Source organism: Lepisosteus oculatus, chromosome 14, assembly GCF_040954835.1.
Source record: "Lepisosteus oculatus isolate fLepOcu1 chromosome 14, fLepOcu1.hap2, whole genome shotgun sequence".
In the NCBI taxonomy this organism is placed as follows: domain Eukaryota; kingdom Metazoa; phylum Chordata; class Actinopteri; order Semionotiformes; family Lepisosteidae; genus Lepisosteus; species Lepisosteus oculatus.
Window position 1 is genome coordinate 51,238,261 of NC_090709.1, and position 21,843 is coordinate 51,260,103.

The window sequence follows — 21,843 nt, forward strand, 5'->3', positions numbered from 1 at the left end:
TCCGGAGATCCAAACTCAGACCTGGAGGATGCGGGCATCGATCCCGCTACCTCTTGCATGTTAAGCGAGTGCTCTACCATTTGAGCTAATCCCCCTCGCTTCATGCTTCTCGGCATCATGTCTTACCGCCTCTGCCCCTCTTACCGGGCACCGCCCACTGCCCTTGGTCTGCAAGGCAGTCCTTTCAAGTGCGATGACGACGCTGAGACCTTCGTTGCCTATTGTACGAGCTGAACTTTTGTGCTCATCAATTCAACGCTCTTTCCATCAACTCATCTTGTCTTTTGACGCTTCGTGTTTTGCGCTCCTTTGACTATCGGCATATCGGGTGACTGCAAACACTGAAGTTCTTGCTTACGGAGTGTGGAACATTGTTTTCAAGTGATCGCTGTTCTGTCATGTTGACGCCGAGTGAATCTTTCTTTGGCAACATGGGCAGGCTGACAGCAGTGCGAGCGAAAGTAATGGCAAATTTCTTGACTTATTTCTGAATGTGAATGTTCTTTAGAAAAGGGATGCGGCGTTGTTCTCGCCCGTGTAAAGGTCACGCATTCCAGACGTGGTTATGAGCGAACAGTTGCCGCAAGTGTTTGAAAAGAGCAAGAGAGGAAGCAGCCCTGCCCCGTGTGAGGATCAAACTCAGGCCCTTCAGATGACGAGACTGACGCACTACCAATTACGCCAACAAGCCCAGCTGCAGTACACACACCGGAAAGTTTGCCTCACATGGATTTCAGTCGCCCGTTCCCTAATCTTTAGACGCCCTCTGCTGAATGTTGCATTTGCCTTTTGATCTCACCGATACATTTTTGGTCTGTTTCTGTTGCGAGTCCGTCTTTCAGATCTCACCTAGCACAAGTCTCTGTGGCTGAAGTGGCCTCTCTGCTTCAGCATCGTGCCCTCACTCAGCCATTAAAAATGTCACTCGGACTTCTGACATGCTGACATGAAATGTCAAGAGAGAGGGGCGGAGTGACGCTTAAGCCAGAGAGAAGATGAAAAGGGGGCGTGGCTGCGAAACGCTTGACAGCTGCACGATGCTCTCCATGTAAGGCGGGACCACAGGCTAAAGGACGCCTTTCGGCACATCAAGCTCTAAGCACACACCTGGAGAATGCGGGAATTGATCTTGCTATCTCCCACATGCAAAGCAAGCGCTGTACCATACAAGCCAACCCCCCTCGCTGGGACTTATGCCTCGGCGTCACCTAGTGCCGCTTGTTCCCCTCTTACCGGGCACAGTTCACTGCCCTTCGTCTGCAAGGCAGTCGTGTAATTGCAGCTTTCTTGACTTATTGATGAAGGTCTGACTGGACGAGCGAATGGCGCCTCTCCCCATCCTCAAGCTCGCTGACAGATTGAAATGGAAAGTGCTGCTGTGGCTCGTTGGTCTAGTGGTATGATTCTCGCTTAGGGTGCGAGAGGTCCCGGGTTCAACTCCCGGACGAGCCCTCGTGTGCTCTTTTCCTCCTCTTCCACAAGACTGGGAACTGATATCCACATCACTTCGCAGCGTCTGCTTATGGCAAACGATGGAATGTGACTAATGACTGAACGAGCCTGGTCGTTCAGTCATTAGTCACATCGATCCCGCTACCTCTTGCATGCTAAGCGAGCGCTCTACCATTTGAGCTAATCCCCCTCGCTTCATGCGTCTCGGCATCATGTCTTACCGCCTCTGCCCCTCTTACCGGGCACCGCCCACTGCCCTTGGTCTGCAAGGCAGTCCTTTCAAGTGCGATGACGACGCTGAGACCTTCGTTGCCTATTGTACGAGCTGAACTTTTGTGCTCATCAATTCAACGCTCTTTCCATCAACTCATCTTGTCTTTTGACGCTTCGTGTTTTGCGCTCCTTTGACTATCGGCATATCGGGTGACTGCAAACACTGAAGTTCTTGCTTACGGAGTGTGGAACATTGTTTTCAAGTGATCGCTGTTCTGTCATGTTGACGCCGAGTGAATCTTTCTTTGGCAACATGGGCAGGCTGACAGCAGTGCGAGCGAAAGTAATGGCAAATTTCTTGACTTATTTCTGAATGTGAATGTTCTTTAGAAAAGGGATGCGGCGTTGCTTCTCGCCCGTGTAAAGGTCACGCATTCCAGACGTGGTTATGAGCGAACAGTTGCCGCAAGTGTTTGAAAAGAGCAAGAGAGGAAGCAGCCCTGCCCCGTGTGAGGATCAAACTCAGGCCCTTCAGATGACGAGACTGACGCACTACCAATTACGCCAACAAGCCCAGCTGCAGTACACACACCGGAAAGTTTGCCTCACATGGATTTCAGTCGCCCGTTCCCTAATCTTTAGACGCCCTCTGCTGAATGTTGCATTTGCCTTTTGATCTCACCGATACATTTTTGGTCTGTTTCTGTTGCGAGTCCGTCTTTCAGATCTCACCTAGCACAAGTCTCTGTGGCTGAAGTGGCCTCTCTGCTTCAGCATCGTGCCCTCACTCAGCCATTAAAAATGTCACTCGGACTTCTGACATGCTGACATGAAATGTCAAGAGAGGGGCGGAGTGACGCTTAAGCCAGAGAGAAGATGAAAAGGGGGCGTGGCTGCGAAACGCTTGACAGCTGCACGATGCTCTCCATGTAAGGCGGGACCACAGGCTAAAGGACACCTTTCGGCACATCAAGCTCTAAGCACACACCTGGAGGATGCGGGAATTGATCCTGCTATCTCCCACATGCAAAGCAAGCGCTGTACCATAAAAGCCAACCCCCCTCGCTGGGACTTATGCCTCAGCGTCACCTAGTGCCGCTTGTTCCCCTCTTACCGGGCACAGTTCACTGCCCTTCGTCTGCAAGGCAGTCGTGTAATTGCAGCTTTCTTGACATATTGATGAAGGTCTGACTGGATGAGCGAATGGCGCCCCTCCCCATCCTCAAGCTCGCTGACAGATTGAAATGGAAAGTGCTGCTGTGGCTCGTTGGTCTAGTGGTATGATTCTCGCTTAGGGTGCGAGAGGTCCCGGGTTCAACTCCCGGACGAGCCCTCGTGTGCTCTTTTCCTCCTCTTCCACAAGACTGGGAACTGATATCCACATCACTTCGCAGCGTCTGCTTATGGCAAACGATGGAATGTGACTAATGACTGAACGAGCCTGGTGAATTCTCATCACGTGGCACAATGAGAGCGTGCAGTCAGCTGTCCAAGGCGGCAACCTCATTGCTCGTTCAAAAGAACACGTACTGAAAACTCATCACCACTGTGTCGTAGATGAGCACCGCGATCGCTTGTTGTCATGCGTCCTTACTTGGGAAATGCAGAAGCAAAAACTGCCCTCTCTCAGCCACCGAAACGTGTGCGGCTCGCCTTGCGCTCTCTGCGCCTCACATATTTGTCGAGCTGTCTGCTCTTCTTTCTGTTGAAGTAATCAAGTTACGGGGCGTCCTGCAGCCTATGATGTTCTCACTGAGAGCTTTCAAGATTTGAAGGAAAACTACGAGCTTGATGGCTCAAGTCGAACGAATGTGATTGTTAAGCAATCGATGATCAAAAGCACGTCTTCTAACAATTCGTGAGAGTATTATCAGCACTGTTTTCACTCGGATATACTTTTCACTTGCTAAGCTGACAAATTGGACGAGAAAATGCCGGAGACGCACTCAGTGCAGACTGAGGTTGGGAAGGAGCTGTGGCCCTTCAACGCTTGACAACTGAAGGACATTCTCTCCGCAACGGAGGAGCACCTGTCAGAAGTCGCAGAAGCTAAACAAGAGCACCGGGCTTCCGGAGATCCAAACTCAGACCTGGAGGATGCGGGCATCGATCCCGCTACCTCTTGCATGCTAAGCGAGCGCTCTACCATTTGAGCTAATCCCCCTCGCTTCATGCTTCTCGGCATCATGTCTTACCGCCTCTGCCCCTCTTACCGGGCACCGCCCACTGCCCTTGGTCTGCAAGGCAGTCCTTTCAAGTGCGATGACGACGCTGAGACCTTCGTTGCCTATTGTACGAGCTGAACTTTTGTGCTCATCAATTCAACGCTCTTTCCATCAACTCATCTTGTCTTTTGACGCTTCGTGTTTTGCGCTCCTTTGACTATCGGCATATCGGGTGACTGCAAACACTGAAGTTCTTGCTTACGGAGTGTGGAACATTGTTTTCAAGTGATCGCTGTTCTGTCATGTTGACGCCGAGTGAATCTTTCTTTGGCAACATGGGCAGGCTGACAGCAGTGCGAGCGAAAGTAATGGCAAATTTCTTGACTTATTTCTGAATGTGAATGTTCTTTAGAAAAGGGATGCGGCGTTGCTTCTCGCCCGTGTAAAGGTCACGCATTCCAGACGTGGTTATGAGCGAACAGTTGCCGCAAGTGTTTGAAAAGAGCAAGAGAGGAAGCAGCCCTGCCCCGTGTGAGGATCAAACTCAGGCCCTTCAGATGACAAGACTGACGCACTACCAATTACGCCAACAAGCCCAGCTGCAGTACACACACCGGAAAGTTTGCCTCACATGGATTTCAGTCGCCCGTTCCCTAATCTTTAGACGCCCTCTGCTGAATGTTGCATTTGCCTTTTGATCTCACCGATACATTTTTGGTCTGTTTCTGTTGCGAGTCCATCTTTCAGATCTCACCTAGCACAAGTCTCTGTGGCTGAAGTGGCCTCTCTGCTTCAGCATCGTGCCCTCACTCAGCCATTAAAAATGTCACTCGGACTTCTGACATGCTGACATGAAATGTCAAGAGAGGGGCGGAGTGACGCTTAAGCCAGAGAGAAGATGAAAAGGGGGCGTGGCTGCGAAACGCTTGACAGCTGCACGATGCTCTCCATGTAAGGCGGGACCACAGGCTAAAGGACGCCTTTCGGCACATCAAGCTCTAAGCACACACCTGGAGGATGCGGGAATTGATCCTGCTATCTCCCACATGCAAAGCAAGCGCTGTACCATACAAGCCAACCCCCCTCGCTGGGACTTATGCCTCAGCGTCACCTAGTGCCGCTTGTTCCCCTCTTACCGGGCACAGTTCACTGCCCTTCGTCTGCAAGGCAGTCGTGTAATTGCAGCTTTCTTGACTTATTGATGAAGGTCTGACTGGACGAGCGAATGGCGCCCCTCCCCATCCTCAAGCTCGCTGACAGATTGAAATTGAAAGTGCTGCTGTGGCTCGTTGGTCTAGTGGTATGATTCTCGCTTAGGGTGCGAGAGGTCCCGGGTTCAACTCCCGGACGAGCCCTCGTGTGCTCTTTTCCTCCTCTTCCACAAGACTGGGAACTGATATCCACATCACTTCGCAGCGTCTGCTTATGGCAAACGATGGAATGTGACTAATGACTGAACGAGCCTGGTGAATTCTCATCACGTGGCACAATGAGAGCGTGCAGTCAGCTGTCCAAGGCGGCAACCTCATTGCTCGTTCAAAAGAACACGTACTGAAAACTCATCACCACTGTGTCGTAGATGAGCACCGCGATCGCTTGTTGTCATGCGTCCTTACTTGGGAAATGCAGAAGCAAAAACTGCCCTCTCTCAGCCACCGAAACGTGTGCAGCTCGCCTTGCGCTCTCTGCGCCTCACATATTTGTCGAGCTGTCTGCTCTTCTTTCTGTTGAAGTAATCAAGTTACTGGGCGTCCTGCAGCCTATGATGTTCTCACTGAGAGCTTTCAAGATTTGAAGGAAAACTACGAGCTTGATAAAAGAATCAATTTATATGTTTCTTATAATTTATATGAAAAACGGATCCTTCTAAATATCGGAAGTCCAACGTCTCATGGAAACTGTCTGTGTAACGGTCTAACGTGATAACGTGATAACCACTACACTCTGGAAACGGTGGGAAATTGTGCCCAGTGGCCCAGTGCTGAGCTACGCCAATGCTATTCAGGGGCTATTCAGGGGCCAATGCTATTCGATGTGAATTGAATGCTATTCAACTCGCCAATGCTATTCAGGGGTGGAAAAGGGTGGAGCCGTGTGTGTCTTTTGTTCAAAGACACCCCCATCTCAGAGCCGGAAGTACAGGCCTTCCTCCCGCAGGTCCACAAAGATGTTATTTTTTAAGAAGATTCTGCGAAAGTCGGCCATCCGCCTCTCAGCCCTGCAGTAGGCCAGGCTGAGAGAGAAGCAGTCCTTCACCCTGGCAATGCACAGCCTGACAAGGTCTGGCTTCAGGCCATTGTACATCATGAGGTTCCTCCTCTCCCAGACAGCTGTCCTCGTTAGGCTGAGGAGGAGGTTCACTAAAATGGCGTTAACCCCCCTCTCAGACCCGCGGTACCCAAAGAGGAACAGCTCTTTCCAGGGCACCCCGTCAAGAACAGCTCCTCGAACAGAGCGAAACAGGCCATCCAGCAGATCCGTCAAGTATGCCCTGGCTCGAGCTGGGGGAAGATCTTACCCCAGAACACCTCTGAGACCGGCACTCTGAAGCGTTTCGCCACCATCAGCCTGTAGAACATGCTGGTGGTGAACCCCAGGAGGTCCACCCCACGGTCCCCCCACTTCACCCTCAGCTCCGGCCAGGCTGGGCCTGCTGCCCCGTCTTGTAGATGGAGCTTCTCCAGCCAACTGTCCGGGAGACCGAGTTTGAGCTGCTCGTAATCCTGACGGATCTTACTGACAGGCAGCTCGTCGTCGACCTCTCGCACAGCGTCGACAATAGCCTGGGTGGGCAGAAATCCGTCCTTTACTTCATAAAGAAGATCCTTGACCTTGGATATGCCAGCCTCGTAGAGCTGCCTGTTCCATCGAGACACCAGCAGGGGGTCGAGGAACAGAGGCTGTTCCAGAATCTGGGCCCGGGTCTCCGGCGTGTAGGAGACATGCTGGGACATGAACTACCCCCTCGCCAGCAGGACCTCCCTGTAAAAGGAGGGCAGATGTTTTATCAACCCCGGAGTCAGCCTCACCAGGAGAGTCTCCTGCCCCAAGCCCCCGCAAGTCTCGAGGTAGCTTCCCATACCAATCTTCCAAATGCTGACATTATCCAGGTCAAGGAACTTCTTCACTACTTTCAGCCTAAAGCTTTTCAGCTTCAGGCCTACATCACACAGCTTCAGCCCACCCCTGGAGATTTTCCCAATGAGGGTGTCATGAGTGACCCGCGGAGGCTTCCCCTCCCACACGAATCCCACCACCAGTTGCCTAATCTCATTCTCTACCCGTTCAGGAAGAGGCATCACAGACAGTGGGTACCACAAGAGGGACAGGCACAGTGTGTTAACGAGCAGGACCCTTCCCTTTAGGGTCAGGGACCTGTGTCTCCACCGATTTAATTTGCCCTCATCTTAATGAGCTTCTCCTTCCACAGGAGAAGCCCAGTGGCCTGCTCATCAGCGTTAATGTAGATGCCAAGGACCTTCAGGTGACCCGTCTCAACCCTGAAAGGGTAACCGAAGAGCGGGGCAAGGTCTGCCCTCCCCACCGGCATGACCTCAGACTTCTCCAAGTTTACCTTGGCGCCCGAGGCAGCGCAGTAGGCCTGCACCACCTCTAAAATGGCCAAGATCTCCGCCACCTCTGCCAACGTCAGTCTGGTGTCGTCAGCATATTGGTAGATCAACGAGGTGGCGGTGCCCCCAGGCAAGGTCACTGGAAAGAAGCTCGTGAGGGAACCATTCACCTTGACACAGCTCACGATCCCCTTGTACACGAGCCTCACCCAGGAGATGAAGGCCTCGCCGAAGCCAAAGCTCTTCAAGACCTCAAACAGGAAGGAATGCTCCACCCTGTCGAAGGCCTTCTCCTGGTCCAGTTTCAGGACGTATCCACCCCTCGGCTGCTCCCGCATAAGGTCCACAACATCTCTGATGGAGCACACCGTGTCCGCGATGTCTCTCCACTTGACGCAGTAGGTCTGCGAAGGCGACAGGATCCTGGGCAGAACCTTCCCGAGCCTGAGGGAGAGAACACGAGTTAGTATCTTATAGTCTGTGTTCAACAGACTGATCGGGCGAAAGTTTTTCAAAAGGGAGGGATCCCCCTGCTTTTTGTAGACAAGAGAGATCACCCCCCTTCTCATAGATGGGGTCAGAGCGCCGGTCCTGGCAATCTCCTGGAACACCTCCAGAAGGAGGGGCCCCAGGGACTGCTGAAAGTGTCTGTAGAGCTTGGAGGAGAGCCCCGAAGTGCTTCAAGCACTTCCTCCAAGCTCAGCGCACTGTCACAGAGCTCACGATCGCTCTGTGACAGGCGGGTACTCACCCAAGCCAGCATGGCCCGGGTCTGCTGCTCATCCACCACTTCGGCCAGAACAAGGCGCTATAAAAAGAAAACACCTCATTCCTAACGGCCTCGGGGGCAGAGAGCCGCACACCGTCCTCTCCCACCAGCTCCTCGATGAAGGAGCTGCGCTGCCTCTCCTGCTCCAGGCCGAAAAAGAACCTCGTGCTCCTCTCGCCCTCTGCCAGATACTGGGCTCTGCTGCGCACCCGGGCTCCTCTCCACTTCTCCTCCAGGGCTTGCAGCTCACCCCTCAGCTCCAGCAAGAGCTCGCAGCCCCCTCCGTGATCTGCCAGGAGCCCGAGCTCTGAGGTGATCCGAGCCCGAAGCTCTCTCTCCCGCCTGGCCTTCTCCCGCCCCCGGGACAGGCCATACGAGATACTGAACTCTTTGATGGCGTACTTGAGATTATCCCACCAGACCAGCTTTTCTGACCTATACAGGGGACACTGCAGCTGCTGCCGGATAAGGTCTTCTATGCCCTGACAGAATGAAGCCTCCCCCAGGAGCGCGTTATTAAAGCACCAGGGGCAGGGGCCCCGGTCCTCCTGTGCCCCTGCTACAGAGAAGTGAAGCACAGCATGGTCGCTCAGGGTCGTGAACACATACCGCATCCGGCTCAGGCACGGGAAGAGACTCATGTGCCCCAGCAACAGGTCGATCCGGCTCTGTCTCAAGACACCTTCAACGACCTGCCGCCGAAAAAAGTCCCTCCGCGCACACTAAGCCTGATGCCACGCATCCACGAACCCGTGAGCTTCAGCACTGCGCTCAAGGAAGCTGCGAGCAGCGCTGCTTTTAAAGGTCATCCCAACCGCGACATCGAGCGCACTCAGTGCACAGTTAAAATCTCCGACGACCAGCCCTGGCTGCTGAAAGCAGCTCGCCTCCAGCTGCTTGAAGAAGGCGAGCCGCTCAGCTTCCCCATTGGGGGCGTAGATGTTGCTCAGCAGCACGGACTGTCCAGGAAACCCGAGACAGACCTGCAGGAGCCGGCCCTCCGTGTCCCGGTGCAGGAGCCTTACGCTCACGTACACTCCCCTCCTCACCAGCACAGCCACCCCCCTCCTGCACAGGCCGGAGGCGTTGCTGTAAAACAGCTCCCAGTCCCACTGTGCTCGCACCTTCCGGACACACTCCTCGTCCCAGAAGGTCTCCTGGAGGCAGACAACATCCGTCCGCCCCAGCAGAGCTAACACTGCCCCAAGCTTTGCTCTGTCCCTCAGCCCGTTGGCATTTAAAGAGGCGAAAGATGCCATCAAGTATATGGCCGGGAAAGAGTGAAGTTAATTCTCCGGCCCGCACAACAGTTTCCCCGCCCTTTCTGCCACATTCTCATTGCCAACACTTGCTGCTTCCTCCCCACCTCCTGTCTCCGCCACCGCAGAGACATCAGGGATGGGTCTGCGGACAACTCTTGAATTGGGATTGAGGTTGGGCTGAGGCCTGACGTGGTGCCACTGGATCCCGGCCTTCGAGGGCCCAGGCGGTTGTACCCCGGCTCGCCCACTCCTCTCCCCCTCCTCCCTGTCCTCCCTCTCCACCCCATCCATCTCCACCACCTCTCCTTCCCCCTCCATCTTCATGCCCTGTAATTCCCCCTCCTCCGTCCCTGCCCCATCCATCTCCAGACACCCATCCTCCATTCCTACTTCCACCACTTCCCCTACCTCTCCTCCCACGACCATATCCAACTCCCCTTCCTCAGTCTCTGCCAACGGTGCCTGACCGAGTATTGAAGAGGCTCCCTCACCTGGCAGGCCGGTGTCTTGTGGCCGCTGCAGGGCAACCGGGCGCTTCCCCTCAGGCTCCTCTGGGTCCTCGGGCGTCTTTTCGTCTGGGCCTATGTCCACCTTGCCAGGGTCTTTTCGCCGTTGCCGCTGCCGCTTGGTCACACGCCTCGCAGCAGCGCCTTTGCTGACCCCAGCAGGCTTCTCATCCCCTGGACCCAGAAGAGGGCCCTGCTGGCTCACTGGTAAGCTGGGGAACCGCTGACGGTGATGGTGGTGGTGGTGGTGCTGGTGCCGTCGCCTCCTCCCTCTGCCTCTCTCCCTGCACAGGCTGGGGTGTCATAAGCCCACTGGTACGCTGAGGGGCCGCCTCTGGTGGTGGTGGTGCCCGTAGGATCTCAGCTGCATCACGCTGCACCGCCGCATGTTGTGGAGCAACCTCCCTCTGCTTCTCTTGCGGCACAGAGTGGGATGCAGCAGGATTGTTAGGGCAACGGGGCGCCCCTGCTGGTGGAGATGCTGGCTGGTCCCCGGCTCCTTTCTGCTGCGCTGTACCCAAGATTGGAGGGACCTCCCTCTGCCTCTCCCCCATCACCGTCTAGGGCGTTGCTGGCTCACTGGGGTCCTGGGGCGCCACTGCTGGCAACTCTCCATGCTCAGCTGCAGCGGCCACCCGTAGTCCATCTTCAACCCCCTCAGTGTTTCGGACAGCTGCTCCTGCGGCGGCTGGATCTTCCGGCTCAGGCTCGCAGTAGCAGCTCATGAGCGCATGGAGGCAGTCCGGGCACTTGGCAGCGGTGCAGTTCCTGGCGCGGTGGCCGGGCTGTCTGCACTCATAGAAGAGGAACTCAGGGCAGTCCTTGGCGATGTGCCCCGAGTCCAGGCAGACATGACACACCCTTTGTTGCTGGTCGTGGAGGACCCTGAACTACTGCTCCCCCTCTGCCGTGGCGAAGCGGGTGCTGTATGGCAACGAGGCTACATGCTCGGGAAAGTGAATCCGAACAAACCTCGTGCCATCAGCAATGGTGGTCCCGGGGTAGTGGCGCATCCTGATGTCCGAAATCACTCTCACCCCCCAGCTACTCAGCTTCTCCTTGATAGTCTAATCTGAGATATATGCCGGGAGGTGGAGGAAGGACACCACTACCTCCTTCCGCTCCAGCCAGCGGCAGTAGCAGGGTGTGCCCTGCACATCCAGCCCCACAGCCACCGCGTCCGCATGTTCTTTTGAGTCCAGAGTCAGTTCAAACTCTTTTGGCGTCCGGGGGTGGCAGGCAAAAAGAGAGCCCTCCCCACAGACGCCGTACACAGCTGCGATAATAGCACCCGCAGACGGTTTCTCCACGCCGCTCACATCCACCACAACAGTATGCGCCCTTGCAAAAAGCCGCCGGGGGGGTCGGTCTGAATTCCTCATCCTTCTCTTTCCTACACCACTCTCCTCCTCCACTACAATAACATTCTCTGCCTCCATGTTTTTTCCTTCCATTAAAACACAAACAGGACTCAGAAAGCAACAAAAAAGCAACAAAAAAAACCAAAAGTCTCTCCCCTCCCCAAACAGAGCTAGGCTGAAGGGGAGGGCCTCAAAAATCAACCAAAAACACCAAAAAACACAAAAATTCACAAAAAGCAAAGTCTTACTTGAGACAAACAAAACCTCTGTTCCTCTCCTTCTTCCTGCTCTCACGCTGACCACGCCCCCTGTGACATCAGAGGGTCTGCTCAAGGGGATGCGCCCGTAAGCAAGAGCAGGGCTCACTGGCACCCTTCTTATAGAGAGGACAGCTCCGTCACCTCTTTTACGACGCTGCTTTTTTTCCCTTGCGTTTTTCTCTTCTTCCCACGTTCTCTCTCTTCACTGCCTTCGTCCCCACTCTATTTCACTTCAGTCTTTCACTTGTAGCGGCAATGCTTGTTAATAAGACAGAATTAAGTGTTGCTGTGCTTTTCCAAATGAGGCCCCATCTCTCTGTTCATCTCTGTGGTGCAGCCACAGAGAAACTATTCATGCAGGTTGATTTAAAGATGTTTTCTTTTGTTAAGGGACAGCTCCCAAATGGGGATGCACTTAGGTAAGCCTGGCTATCATGATCGATGGTCATCCATTGGCGCCTATCTGTCTAGGGTGTGCCAGATGGACATCTGGACTGCATTCCTAAGTGTCAGGAGTAAGTGACTCATATCTCACCTTGATCAACCAATCAGGGACTGGTAGGGCTGAGTAACCCACGTGGGACTCTGATGTCCATGGAACTTTCAGCCAATGAACGAGCTGAAGTTCCTCCAGGTAAAAACAGGCAACACAGAGGACCTGACAGACTATGTCGTGGACTTTTCTAAAGGGAATTCAAAGGAGAATTCCAGGGCAGGACGGCCCAGGAGCAAAAGGCTCCCAAGGGCAGGACATTCTCGCAGCGCGCCTCCTGACCATCCTGAGACTCAGCCCAGACAACCAAGGAACGGCCAGTGTGTCCGAGTGCCAGAACTTTCCTTTGTTCTAAGAGTCTAGAGCGGAGGTTGCCAGAGAGTAACCAGAGGATCCACCTGAGGTTAGCATCAGCAGCAAGCCTCGTGGACAGGTCAGAACTGTGGACAGCTGAATCACTATTCAGAACTAGCTCTTCATCAGGAACAAACTGGTCCTCTTCCTGACCTGTTAGGACCCACAGTCATCTTTTCTCCTGTGCGCAAACTTTGCTAGTTAAAGCGAACACTAACTAGCCGGTCAGTGAGCATCAGCAGCGCACCGTCGCAAGCCGCACAGCACAGCCTGGCACGCAGCCAGAGAGTGCGGATTGGACAATTTAGAAGCCTGCAACTGTTTCCTTGAGCCCGCAGGAGGTCTGAATCCCCAGAGATTGGATGAGTATTCAACTTCAATGCATTACAGCTCGAGAATTCAATTGTTTTCCCAACAACTTGATATCAATTTAATTCCTAAGAGTTATGTACTTGTTTTCAGTATCTAATGTAGAAGTTGTAACCAAGTTCACTTTATGAAATGGTCTAAATGAATGATACACCGAACGTATGTTCTCTTGATATATGTAGCTCTTTGTAACTGACTGAATATATACCTTTTGTATTCTGATAACCCTCTCGATAAGATCTGTTAGGTTTATATGCATATTCTATGTATTAATAAATGTATCCTCGTGTATTTGTACCTGTGCGTGTGCGTTGTTTGAGTTATATCGCATGGTTGGATTCTAAAGCCATCAAAAGAATCAATTTTGTGATTTACAGCTACAATTAATAATTGTCCCAGTAAATGCCAAAACCCTACAAAACTGGTGCCTTCAGAGGGCACACTACACCTGATTGTTCCTTAGGCTGGGACAGCAGATCATAATCTGCTATCTTATTATTGAGAGACGGGCTGACTGTCTGTTCCTCAGGCTGGGACAGTGGATCACACACTATATTATTATTTCTGAGAGACAGGCTCACTTTCAATTCCCCAGACTGGGACAGAAGATCACACACTGTATTATTACTGAGAGACAGGCTCACTGTCTGTTCCTTATGCTGGGACAGGAGATCACACTCTGTATTATTATTATTGAGAGACAGGCTCAATGTCTGCTGCTCAGACTGGGACAGGAGATCACACAGTTCATTAATATTATTGTTGAGAGACATGCTCACTGTCTGTTCCTCTAGCTGGGGCAGGAAATGACACACTGTATTATTAGTATTGAGAGACAGGCTCAGTGTTCCCCAGGCTGGGACAAGAGATCACACACTGTATTATTATTATTGAGATGCAGACTCACTGTCTGTTCCTCTTGCTGGGATTGGAGATCACACACTGTTCTATTATTATTGAGAGACATGCTCACTGTTTGTTCCTCAGACTGGGACAGGACATTCCACACTGGATTATTATTATTGAGAGACAGGTTCACTGTCTGTTCCTCAGGCTGGGACAGGAGATCACACACAGTATTATTAGTATTGAGAGACAGGCTCACTGTTCCTCTGGCTGGGACTGGAGATCACACACTGTTCTTTTATTATTGAGAGACATGCTCACTGTTTGTTCTTCAGACTGGGACAGGACATCCCACACTGGATTATTATTATTGAGAGACAGGATCACTCTCTGTTCCTCAGGCTAAGACAGGAGATCACACACTGGATTCTTATTATTGAGAGACAGGTTTACTGTCTGTTCCCCAGGCTGGGACAGTAGATCATACACTGTATTATTATTATTGAGAGACAGGCTCACTGTTCCTCAGGCTGGGACAGGAGATCACACTGTATTCTCACATCATTGAAAATCACCAAAACAATCCCAGGCATCTTTTCTCCACCATCAACAGACTGCTCAAGCCAAACTGCCCCACCACATTACCTGCCTCATCACAACTTTGCAACACATTCTTAGATTTCTTTAGTTCTAAGATTGACAACATCCGGCATCACATTCTCTCCACTACGGATATAATTTCCACACCTCCTCCCTCCTCATCCAACTTCTCTGGTTCCCGTCTCTCCAGCTTCTCTCTTCTTGACTCAGCATCCCTAAACAAACTAGTTACGCGCATGAAACCCACCACATCTATTTTAGATCCCATTCCCACCACTTTATTCCAGTCCTGTTTCTCTTCTCTCTGTCCCATTGTCCTCAATATAATACATGAATCCTTGAGCACCGGCATTGTACCAATGGTCCTCAAAACTGCTGCTATTACCCCAGTGCCAAAGAAGCCTAACATGGCTCTCGACAATCTTAACAACTTTCGCCCCATCTCCAACTTACCCTTTCTCTCTAAAATTCTAGAACGTGCTGTCACACTTCAGTTACATAACCACCTCATGACAAACAACCTTTTCGAACCCCTCCAATCTGGCTTCCATCAACTTCACAGCACAGAAACCGCCCTAGTCAAAGTCACCAACGATCTCCTAATAGCTTCTGATTCTGGTTCTCTTTCCATACTCATCCTTCTTGATCTCAGTGCTGCCTTTGACACTGTTGACCATTACATCTTGCTTTCTCGTCTCGAGACTGTGTTTGGAGTCTCTGACACTGCCCTCAAATGGTTTAAGTCTTACCTCACTGATCGCTGTCACTTTGTCTCTCTCAATGGGTACAGGTCTGAAATTGGTCTTGTCAAGTCTGGTGTCCCTCAGGGCTCAATACTGGGCCCCTTGCTCTTCAGCATTTACATGTTCCCACTTGGTCAGCTTTTAAGATCACATGGCCTCAGCTTTCATTTTTACGCTGGCGATACTCAAATATACATCCATACCAAACCCGACACTGATGTGGCTGTCTCTATTCTATCTAATTGCATCTCTGACATAAAAATTTGGATGACTCAAAACTTCCTTCATCTTAACTGTGACAAGACTGAAGTCATGCTTATTGGAACCCCCCATCAACTTCGTAAAGCCAGTCCTGTAACCCTGTCTGTAGATGGCTCTGTACTTGAGCTCCAATCAAAATTGAAAAACCTTGGGGTTATATTCGATTCTGGCTTAACATTCGACCCACATGTACAGCATATTGTCAAAACATCTTTTTTTCACCTTAGAAATATCGCAAGACTACGCCCTATGCTATCATTAACTGTGGCTGAAAAGCTGATCAACATATTTGTATTCTCTCGAATTGACTACTGCAATGCTCTGCTCCCTTGGGTATCTAAATCTACTCTGAACAAGCTGCAGTATGTCCAAAACTCAGCAGCCAGAATCCTGACCAGATCTAGTGCAAGTGTTCACATTACTCCTATCCTGGAGTCCTTGCACTGGCTTCCGGTCAAATTCCGCGTAGACTTTAAAATCCTCATGCTCACCTACAAGGCTTTACATGGCTTGGCACCTCAATACCTGTCCGAACTTTTATCGCCCTACTCCCCACCTCGCAACCTCCGCTCTTCAAATTCTGCCCTCCTTACTGTCCCACAAGCCCGTCTACATTGTATGGGCGACAGGGCCTTCTCCTGCTATGCCCCCAAGCTCTGGAACTCCTTGCCCAAGGATATTAGAGAGTCACCTTCTCTAAACTCCTTCAAATCCAGACTCAAAACCCTCCTTTTCAGAAAAGCCTTTACTTAACTGGTTCCATTCTTCACCCCTCTGCTCTTCTTAATACCATCTTACACGGTCTCCTCTATTGTTATTGTTGTATTGTTGTAATTATAATTGTGTCCTGTCTTGTGAAATTTTCTTATTTATTGTTGTAGTCTTCTTATTTATTGTTATTGTCATCCTGTAAAGCGCTTTGAGAAGCCACCTTTAAAGGCGCTATATAAAATAAAGTTTATTATTATTATTATTATTATTATTGCGGGTCTGGCTCACTGTTCCCCAAGCTGGGACAGGAGGTCACACAGTGTATTTTTATTATTGAGAGACAGGCTCGCTGTCTGTTCCTCAGGCTGGGACAGTAGATCACACTGTATTATTAGTATTGAGAGTCTGGCTCACTTTTCCCCAGGCTGGGACAGGAGGTCACACACTGTATTATTATTATTGAGAGACAAGCTCACTGTCCCCCAAGCTGGGACAGGAGGTCACACAGTGTATTTTTATTATTGAGAGACAGGCTCGCTGTCTGTTCCTCAGGCTGGGACAGGAGATCACACACTGTATTATTATTATCGAGAGACCTGCTTTTTCCTGATTGTTCCTTAGGCTGGGACAGCAGATCATTATCTGCTTTATTATTATTGAGAGACTGGCTCACTCCTGTCTGTTCCTCAGGTTGGGACAGGAGATCACACAATGTAATATTATTATTGAGAGACGGGCTGACTGTCTGTTCCTCAGGCTGGGACAGTGGATCACACACTGTATTATTATTACTGAGAGACAGGCTCACTTTCAATTCCCCAGACTGGGACAGAAGATCACACACTGTATTATTACTGAGAGACAGGCTCACTGACTGTTCCTTATGCTGGGACAGGAGATCACACTCTGTATTATTATTATTGAGAGACAGCCTCACTGTCTGTTGCTCAGACTGGGACAGGAGATCACACAGTTTATTAATATCATTGTTGAGAGACATGCTCACTGTCTGTTCCTCTAGCTGGGGCAGGAAATGACACACTGTATTATTAGTTTTGAGAGACAGGCTCAGTGTTCCCCAGGCTGGGGCAGGAGATCCCACACTGGATTATTATTATTGAGAGACAGGATCACTGTCTGTTCCTCAGGCTAAGACAGGAGATCACACACTGGATTATTATTATTGAGAGACAGGTTTACTGTCTGTTCCTCAGGCTGGGACAGTAGATCACACTGTATTATTAGTATTGAGAGTCTGGCTCACTTTTCCCCAGGCTGGGACAGGAGGTCACACACTGTATTATTATTATTGAGAGACAAGCTCACTGTTCCCCAAGCTGGGACAGGAGGTCACACAGTGTATTTTTATTATTGAGAGACAGGCTCACTGTCTGTTCCTCAGGCTGGGACAGTAGATCACACTGTATTATAAGTATTGAGAGTCTGGCTCACTTTTCCCCAGGCTGGGACAGGAGATCACACACTGTATTATTATTATTGCGAGACAGGCTCACTGTCTGTTCCTCAGGCTGGGACAGGAGATCACACACTGTATTATTATTATCGAGAGACCTGCTTTTTCCTGATTGTTCCTTAGGCTGGGACAGCAGATCATTATCTGCTTTATTATTATTGAGAGACTGGCTCACTCCTGTCTGTTTCTCAGGTTGGGACAGGAGATCACACAATGTAATATTATTATTGAGAGACGGGCTGACTGTCTGTTCCTCAGGCTGGGACAGTGGATCACACACTGTATTATTATTACTGAGAGACAGGCTCACTTTCAATTCCCCAGACTGGGACAGAAGATCACACACTGTATTATTACTGAGAGACAGGCTCACTGACTGTTCCTTATGCTGGGACAGGAGATCACACTCTGTATTATTATTGAGAGACAGCCTCACTGTCTGTTGCTCAGACTGGGACAGGAGATCACACAGTTTATTAATATCATTGTTGAGAGACATGCTCACTGTCTGTTCCTCTAGCTGGGGCAGGAAATGACACACTGTATTATTAGTTTTGAGAGACAGGCTCAGTGTTCCCCAGGCTGGGGCAGGAGATCCCACACTGGATTATTATTATTGAGAGACAGGATCACTGTCTGTTCCTCAGGCTAAGACAGGAGATCACACACTGGATTATTATTATTGAGAGACAGGTTTACTGTCTGTTCCCCAGGCTGGGACAGGGGATCACACACTGTATTTTTATTATTGAGAGACAGGCTCACTGTTCCTCAGGCTGGGACAGTAGATCACACTGTATTATTATTATTGAGAGTCTGGCTCACTGTTCCCCAAGGTGGGACAGAAGTTCACACACTGTATTATTATTATTATTGAGAGACAGGCTCGCTGTCTGTTGCTCAGACTGGGACAGGAGATCACACAGTCTATTAATATTATTGTTGAGAGACATGCTAATTGCCTGTTCCTCTAGCTGGGACAGGAAATGACACACTGTATTATTAGTTTTGAGAGACAGGCTCAGTGTTCACCAGGCAGGGACAGGACATCCCACACTGGATTATTATTATTGAGAGACAGGATCACTGTCTGTTCCTCAGGCAGGAGGTCACACACTGTATTATTATTCTTGAGAGACAAGCTTACTGTTCCTCAGGCTGGGATAGGAGATGACACACTGTATTAATATTATTGAGAGTCTGGCTCACTGTTCCCCAGGCTGGGACAGGAGGTCACACACTGTATTATTATTATTGAGAGACAGGCTTACTGTCTTTTCCTCAGGCTGGGACAGGAAGTCACACACTGAATTATTATTATTGAGAGACAGGCTCACTGTCTGTTCCTCAGACTGGGACAGGAGATCACACAGTTTATTAATATTATTGTTGAGAGACATGCTCACTGTCTGTTCCTCAGGCTGGGACAGGAGGTCACACACTGTATTATTATTATTGAGAGACAAGTTCACTGTCTGTTCCTCAGGCTGGGACAGGAGGTCACACACTGTATTATTATTATTGAGAGACAAGTTCACTGTCTGTTCCTCAGGCTGGGACAGGAGATCACACACTGTATTATTATTATTGAGAGATAGGCTCACTGTCTCTTCTTTTGGGCTGGGACAGGAGATCACACACTGTATTATTATTACTGAGAGACAGGTTCACTGTCTCTTCCTCAGGCTCGGACAGGAGGTCACACACTGTATTATTATTATTATTGAGAGACAGGTTCACTGTCTGTTCCTCAGGCTGGGACAGGAGATCACACTGTATTATTATTATTGAGAGTCTGGCTCACTGTTCCCCAAGGTGGGACATCAGGTCACACACTGTATTATTATTATCGAGAGACAGGCTCACTGTCTGTTCCTCAGGGTGGGACAGGAAGTCACACACTGTATTATTATTATTGAGAGACATGCTCACTGTTTGTTCCTCAGCCTGGGACAGGACATTCCACACTGGATTATTATTATTAAGAGACAGGTTCACTGTCTGTTCCTCAGGCTGGGAGAGGAGATCACACTGTATTATTATTATTGACAGATAAACTCGCTGTTCCTTCATCTGGGACAGGAGATCACACACTGTATTATTATTATTGAGAGACAGGCTCACTGTCTGTTCCATTGGCTGGGGCAGGGAATCACACACTGTATTATTAGTATTGAGAGACAGGCTCAGTGTTCCCCAGGCTGCGACAGGAGATCACACACTTTATTATTATTACTGAGAGACAGGCTCACTGTTTGTTTCTCAGATTGCGATAGGAGATCCCATACTTGATGATTATTATTGAGAGTCAGGCTCGCTGTCTGCTCCTCAGGCTGGGACAGGAGATCACACACTGTTGTAGTGTGCTCTCGCGAGGCACCAGTTCTGTAGGGGTTTGTGCATTTGCTGGGACAATTATTAATTGTGGCAGTAAATCACAAAATTGATTATTTTAATGGTCTTAGTGTCACGATTATAGTCCCCCCTCCTTAAGGGTGCTCCAGCCCTTTCACTCAAGACTTTATTTCGTGCACCTGTTTCCCATTCCCAGCCCACCTTAAAAGCCAGGCGCTGACGCTCTTCCGGGCTCTGCACCTGATTTCCATATCGTGCGAGTCCGGGACCTGGAAGCGCCTGGTCCCGTTAAGGTTTAACCTCTGTTCCCGTTCCCGTTCCTGTTCCCCGTCCGCCGGTTCCGACCCAGCCTCCGTGGTTTTTAATTCTTCGTTCTGATGGATCTCCAGGTATTGGACTTACCCTTGTGTTTTGGATATTCCCTAAGGACTTCTCTTTTGGATTGTTTGCCTCGGCCACACCTCCCACGTGCACCAGCGCACCTTGGACACGCCCCCCTGTCTTCAGCCCCGTTTTCCTGCATGACGTTTCCCTAGTGTTTCCCCACTCCGTCGGACTGTGTCGTCCGCATAGGGTCCGGAAAGAACTGTTCCTTACACTTAGAATCCAACCATGCGATATAACTCAAACAACGCACACACAGGTACTAATACACGAGGATACATTTATTAATATATAGAATGTAAACCTAACAGATCTTATCGTAAGGGTTATCAGAATACAAAATATATAAATTCATTCAGTTAAAAAGAGTTACACATATCAAGAGGACATAAGTTCGGTATATCATTCATTTAGACCGTTTCGGAATTGAACTTGTTTACAACTTCTACATTAGATACTCAATCAAGTACATAACCCTAAGGAAATAAATTGATATCAACTGGTTGGGATAACAATTGAATTCTCGAGCAGTAATGCAGTGAAGTTGAATACTCACTGCCGGTGGGCTTGTTTTCCCACCGTTTCTGTAGTGTAGTGGTTATCACGTTTGCCTCACACGTGAAAGATCCCTGGTTTGAAATCGGGTGAAAACAGGCCTGTTTCGTTTGTCGCCACGCACACTGTTTGGGGATTCACCAACACTCTCCTGCTCTTCTTGGTGCGCACAGGAAGGCTGGAGCAGGTGGCGATGGGGGCGATGCGCACAGTCGAAATAACTCAATTGGGAGAGCTTTCGACTGAAGGTCTAAAGGTCCCTGGTTTGATCACGGGTTTCGGCATTTTGTTTCATCGCGCCCTTTGTTCCTCTCTCCAGCGCCCCCTGCCTAAAGTGACGCTTCCCTTTCTCAGCCCGAATCACAAGCGAGACACCAGCAGCGGCCCCTGGCGGTTTCCGTAGTGTAACGTTATCACGTTCGACTAACACACGAGAGGTCCCCGGTTCGAGACAGCCTCTTTTCGCATGCTCCTGTACTTCACAGAGGTCTTGAGCCACCGGCCATTTGTTCCCAATGTATTTCCGGTGCATTCATGCACTCTTGTACCAAACGCACGTTCCTTCTGTACGCGGAGCCGATCATTTGCAATTGGGCTGTGCCGACAGACCAGCAGGAGCTCTGTCGGCTCAAAAGCAGCGCAGGACCTGCAAGAACAACAGAAAGATTAGCATCCAGCGGGTGCTTCTTAGTGAGCCCAAGATCTCATCAAGAATCAGCTCCAGCAACAGGGCTGGGCGCATTGTTCCATTCTCCGACCACTCTCGGTGTAAACAAGTCCCTCCTGGTCTCTGCTTGAAATGCACTTTCCTGCGTTTGCTTTGGTGTAACTGGCTTCCCCTGCATGGGCGAATGTGAAGAAGATCCTTAGTAAGTCATTGAAGGAAACCGAGAAGAGGTCGGAGTGGCCTCTGTCGTTCATCAACGATCCAGTCAGGCAGTACTCCTCTGTAAAGCGCCGTTCGTTCACATCGATTGGCTTTTTTTTGCCTTCATTCGTGCGAGTAGTAAAAGCAGACGCCCCTATTCTGCTGTGACCCGGATTCGAACCGGGGTTGTTGCGGCCACAACGCAAAGTACTGACCACTATACGATCACAGCGAGTTACCGAGACACACGTGGCAGGGCGGAAAGGGCTG

At 50.3% G+C, this 21,843-nt stretch overlaps 4 non-coding genes across 4 annotated transcripts; 3 read left to right on the forward strand and 1 right to left on the reverse strand.

Moving 5' to 3' along the window:
• Positions 1-1,380: 1,380 nt before the first annotated feature.
• On the forward strand, positions 1,381-1,452 carry trnap-agg (transfer RNA proline (anticodon AGG)). The gene has a single exon. It is a non-coding gene; the product is annotated as a tRNA-Pro (tRNA).
• Positions 1,453-2,926: 1,474 nt separating this feature from the next.
• trnap-agg (transfer RNA proline (anticodon AGG)) lies at positions 2,927-2,998 on the forward strand. The gene has a single exon. It is a non-coding gene; the product is annotated as a tRNA-Pro (tRNA).
• Positions 2,999-5,113: 2,115 nt separating this feature from the next.
• On the forward strand, positions 5,114-5,185 carry trnap-agg (transfer RNA proline (anticodon AGG)). Its single transcript has one exon. It is a non-coding gene; the product is annotated as a tRNA-Pro (tRNA).
• A 16,548-nt stretch (positions 5,186-21,733) lies between these two features.
• On the reverse strand, positions 21,734-21,805 carry trnah-gug (transfer RNA histidin (anticodon GUG)). Its single transcript has one exon. It is a non-coding gene; the product is annotated as a tRNA-His (tRNA).
• Between the last annotated feature and the right edge of the window lie 38 nt (positions 21,806-21,843).